Consider the following 5,547-nt stretch of genomic DNA (forward strand, 5'->3'; position numbering starts at 1 on the left):
TATCCCCTAGTAAAGTTTAGCGTAAGATTAAGTTGTTTTGGGTCTGTTTCTCGTTCCTTTTCTTATTTTTTTATTTCGTATCCAAGTGTCCAGATATTTCGGCTGTTCAGACCCCTTTTTGTTTCCAGGTCTCAACCGGTCTGTGACCCTCTGAAGTGACCCAGGCCCCTAAGGTCCCCTTCCTCTGCATCCCAACCGTGTGGCTCCAGCAAGCCCTCCTCCAAAGCAAACAGCTAAACAAATCCACCCTAGGTTGCAGCCTTCCTGAGGGGGTTCCCATTTGAAAAGAGGTCAATAAGTTAACCAAAATGTGCATATCTGAGGGCTAGAATTTCCAGGGGTGTGAGAAGGCGGAGTGTGGAATTTCATGCCTCTTGAGGAAGGAAGACAGTTTTCACCTTGGAAGTCTTCTCAGTACCTTATGACTCAGCCACAGGTTGTAGCCGCTGGGTTTCCTGTTGCTCAGGAAGGGACTGGAGGAGGTGGAGCTACTAAGCGATGGTTATTCACAAGAGTTAGGAAAGGCCACATGCAGGAGAGGGAGGCAGGCTTTTATCGTCCTCAGTGTGTTCATCTCAGCTTTTCACCCAGCAGTTGTCGGAAATAATACCCGCTTAAGCCCATTTCTTAGGTTGTTAATAGAAACTTTAAAAGTCACTGTTTTCCAAGACAGATTGAATGAAAATAAAGCCCCTGAGCAGCCAGCTTCTGATTGTTGGTCTGGAGCAGAGGACATCATTAGGTGAATGGTCCTACGACATCACCGAGACATTAAGTTTTACTTTAACCAGTGCGTAAACTGTGCTGCTTTTTTTTTTTTCCTTTTTGTCTTTTTTTAATGCTAAGTGAGTTACTTAAAAGTGGGATGCAAATCACTATAAAAAAAAAAAGACCTCCTGTGTTGGCTAGGATGTTGGTGAGTGTCAGGAAGGAAATTTAGAGATCATCCTCTTTCTGACTTTTCTAAGTTGCTATCATTTGCAGAAATGGAAGCACGGGGTCGAAGAGATGATTTTGTCTTGGGATCCGAAACACCTCGTTCTTCCCCCAGCGTTGCACGCCTGTCGGCTTGATGCTACAAAAATCGGTTTTTCTGTAAGAGGGTGGTAAACTGATAGGTAAAGGCCAGTATTCAGTCCAAGCATATGTTTCGTTTTTTTCCTACAGCATGTAGAAAACTGGAAAATTCCACCTAAAAATCTGGATTTCTAGTTTCTCTTGTAAAAAAAAAAAAAAAAAGAAGAAAAGGAGGGGCGTTGTTGTTGACCGTGGGCCTGAGTTTTCCATGACACCCGACCCGAGCTGATTAGCTCCATCCCCGTAAGCTGACGCATGTGCTGTGCTGGGGCCACTGTCCTCGTCCCTCTCCTGTCTCACCCTGGCCCGTCCTGCTCATCCATCATCCGTGTCTACATACGGCACCGCATTTGCAGTCTCTGAGCTGGACATATGCGTGTCATTATCTATCAAGCGGGCGGTGGGGAGGGTGACAGGCGATTACTAGAAAAGTAGCTTCCAAATTTAGTTGATGATAAAAATAATTCGGTGTATCAATAAAAATGGAACTTCTTGGGCCAACGTGGATTCTGGCTCAGGGGATGTGGGATGGGGTCTTTGATGTTGTGTGTGTGTATGGGTGTTTTACATTCCTGGGCTTATGCTGGCAGTAAGTTAGGGTTAAAATTCTGACTTAAATAATCTCTAAAATTCTAGGTCTAAAATTTTATCCAATGAACTCTGGAAATCTAGAGTGATAATTCTTTTTCAGGTCAATGGACCTCAATGTATTGAAGGCTCTAGTGCAATTATTAAATCCAATTAGCCACTGATTTAAATTATTTTCAATCAGCCTTAGGCTATTTACCATAACATTTCCCCAACTTGCGATCTCAAATAGGAACAAAGGGACATGGGGAGTAAATACCTCTCAGCTCATTTATCACTTCCACATTTAAGTGACTTGTTCACACAGCAGGTAAAAATTCCCACAGCCTGGCCTCATTCCTCTTGAAGATATGCATATTTTAAAAAGTTAGGGAAGAGAGGAAATTCTTATCAATGCACCATTTGAGTGCAAATAACAGAAGAGGATATTCAGGATTACTAGTGCTGATAACAGGTACAGCTTACATGGGCCTTTTAAACTTACGTTAAGGACAGTTTCTTAGAAACCCAGAAAAAAAAAATACAGGAAGTATTTAAGTTTGATGTAGTGAGGGTCTTTAAAAATTTGGCACAAGTCTTTTTGTTCTTTCAAGTCATCCTTCAAGGTATCTCAATGTGAGAGAATCCAGGCTTTGGGGCTCAGACTGCCTAATATCAGAAAACGGGACAGACCTCTGAAGACAGAGGCTCCCGGAGCTGAGCGGTTTCTATGGAGATAGGAATTAGCAAGGAAGTGCTTTCCTTTTGATTATTCTCCATCCTAACAGGGACAATTGCAACCATTTATCTTTTTTCTGAAGAAAGAAGGACATTTTTGGGAATTATAGCAAGGACTTGAGTGATACTGTCCCATGTTAAATATCCTAAAATATCACCGCCCCTGTTCTTTGACGGTGGCCTTCTCTTAAGAGGTATAGCTGCGACTTTGTCAGAGGACAAAATCGGGAAACCCGTATGAGTTTGTCATGCTTTATAAATTACTACATTACTTTAAAACAAGATGTATACTAAGTATTTGTAATGGTAATAGCTTGAATTCTTATTTAGTCTTCAGACAAAACATAATACTTTCACTTATGCCTGAGAAGTAATTGATATGAACAATCATTCTCATTTTTTCTGATGGAGAAACTAAGGCATATAAATGACTTAAGTGATGTTTTTTTTTTTTTTAATAATCTGCAGAAAATGAATCTGTGAATATATGTAATGTTTTTGGAATCAAATTTAATGAATTTTCTTTTTGTAGCCCCATTAATGTTTTTCTTTTCTTATTCTTTGCTAATACATAGTTGTAACACAGTTGCATTAAATAGAAATGTATAAAAAGTAAAAGTTACACAAATCCCACCACCTAGAGCTAACAACTGGTACCTCTTTAATTGATGTCTTTCCAGATTTTTTTTCTTAGCCTATTTATATAGACACAGATATATGGATGATTTATTTACTTATATTTTATAAGAATGAGCTATAAATTATATAGTTTTGAAACTTTTTTTTTCTTGACAATACATCATGGATTTATTTTCTAGGTCAACACATGTGCCATAATTTATTTAATCTAGTTCATATTCCAGATGTTTAAATTGTTTTGTCTTTCTTCTTCATTTTTCTTTTTTATAAACAAAGTTTCTTTAATTAACATTTAGAAGTATGATAAATACTATCGATATAGCCTTTAAATAGGACATTTCACTGCAGCAAAACTTCTCAGAAGGTACATTCTCAAAATGCTGATGTACACTGGATGGTTTTAACGAAAAAAAAAAATCTTTTTAATGGTACAGTGAAGATTGGTAACTCAGGGTCTCAATATGTACGTCTTTGAATATTAGTGGATTCTTTGATTTATTTTGAATGGTAATACTAGAACCTTTTAACCCCAGTGGTTTGTAACTTTGCTTGCACACAGAAACTCTTAAGAGAATTTGTAAAATTTCTAATGTTCAGACCAAAGCTTCAATTAAATCACAACCTCCAGAGGCAACTCCCAGGCACTCCTCAGAGGAGTCCAGCGTACATGGCTGAATTCACAGCCCAGTGCTCAGAAGGCACCATGCTTGGTTTAAGGCTCGCTGTCAACGTCTTGAAATTTGTAATAATTTTATCTTTGAAACTGTTTTCTTTTAATGTGAAGTTAGATGAGAGAACAGAGCTCCCATCCACACATAGCCTCCGAGATGCCCTATGAGCTCTGAATCCTGGCGGAGTTAAGGTGCATGGGAGTTCGATGAGATTCGAAGTTGAGCAGGTCACGTCTACGATTGAGTAAGTGAGGGAGGGAGGTGACAGTCCAGAGAGGTTACTCTTCCCATGTAAACCAGAACTTGTTTCCAAGAAAGAAAAGAAAGAAAAGAAAAGAAAAGAAAAGAAAAGAAAAGAAAGAAAGAAAGAAAGAAAGAAAGAAAGAAAGAAAGAAAGAAAGAAAGAAAGAAAAGAGAGAGAGAGAGAGAGAGAGAGAGCGCGCGCGCGCGCGCGAGAGAGAAAGAAATAGTATTTTAAGAACTATAGATGACCAAGGACTCCTATCACATCCTTTCTTACTATGTCTTGTGCTTGTAGTAGCCATTTTATTAACATGGCAACTTTCTCTTACATGCAAGAAAGAAAAAGGCAAAACTTTTCTTTTTAGCCCTTCCTTCTTCATCAGTAAACTGAAGACAGAGTGTTACTAGAATGTGTGTGAATCGATAAGTGAAATAAAGACAATCGAGCTAGTTTTCTGCAGCATTTCCACTGTCCTGGTAAGAACAAAATATATACATGTGTGAGCTATGAAGTGGAAATTGTGTAATTTTCTGATTCTGTCTGAGTTAAATGCTCTTCTATTTGCTTTTAAAACTAGCATTGCACGATATAAAGAAAATGACAGAATTCAGGCTAATAATTTGAGATTTAAAATTTTCTTTACTTAGAACATCATTAAACAACAAATAAACACTGTTACTAGTCAAGAGAGAAAAGGTAGAAAAAAGAAAAATATTTTATGCTTTAGTACCCATTCTCCTGTGTTTAAACAAGGGGGTTCCACATTTTGTCTTGCATTGGGACCCACAAATCATGCAGTTAGTTTGGGCAACGTGTAGTCAAGTTTGAGAATCACTGGCCTAATACCTACACTGCATAAGGGTCTCTCTCCCGGCTACTTGGTCTCCAGTGTGACCGTTTCACTGTACTTCAATTGCTTATGGTTTAAGCTAGAAGAATCTAACTTTTCTTTCCCCCTCTAGAAGTAGGCTTGAAATCTAGGAGCTGGGAAGAATATAGAAGCATCCATGTATGATTGCTTTTCTGATTCAAGAATAAATGATAGAATTCAAAGTAATTCGGATATTTTTCAATATGATTAGAAGAGATATTATATCACTATCAATGGATTATTAACTCCACAGAGGCATCATTTTTATACCTCTCCTAATAACTATGAGAATGCCAACTGTATAGCACACACTCCATAAATATTGCTGAATAAGTTAATCAGAAAATTTGCAAAGATCTAGTATTTACACATCCAAAGAAACTTCTCTAGAAACAAACTATAGAAATGATCCTGAAAGTGTAGTCTTAAGATCTAATATTTTAATATTTAAGTTTACTCCTCTTATACACGCATGCATTCATGAGATATATTAGCCACTGTCTGATTAATGCTTCACCTTGACTCGTGTTTTTGCTGTGGGTTCTTAGTCCTCGCTCTGCATTCTCTGCATGGAATAGCTTTATTATCTCTTGGTTGACACTATCGAGTTTGATGGCTCACATGATTGTCCTTCGTGGCTGTGGTAAGGTAGTCTTTGAGGACTATTTAAAAATACCTTATTGGTACAACTGAGCTGTTTCTTTGGAGGTTTGTGAAGAGCTTGGCTATCCCTAGAAGGT

General features: G+C 38.1%; 1 pseudogene; it reads right to left on the reverse strand.

Annotated features, from left to right (window-relative positions):
- Window positions 1–5,051: 5,051 nt before the first annotated feature.
- Window positions 5,052–5,234, reverse strand: LOC118612058 (annotated as a pseudogene).
- Window positions 5,235–5,547: the final 313 nt, after the last annotated feature.

The sequence above is a fragment of the Rousettus aegyptiacus genome, unplaced genomic scaffold, assembly GCF_014176215.1.
Source record: "Rousettus aegyptiacus isolate mRouAeg1 unplaced genomic scaffold, mRouAeg1.p scaffold_m13_p_15, whole genome shotgun sequence".
NCBI classification, from domain to species: Eukaryota; Metazoa; Chordata; class Mammalia; order Chiroptera; family Pteropodidae; genus Rousettus; species Rousettus aegyptiacus.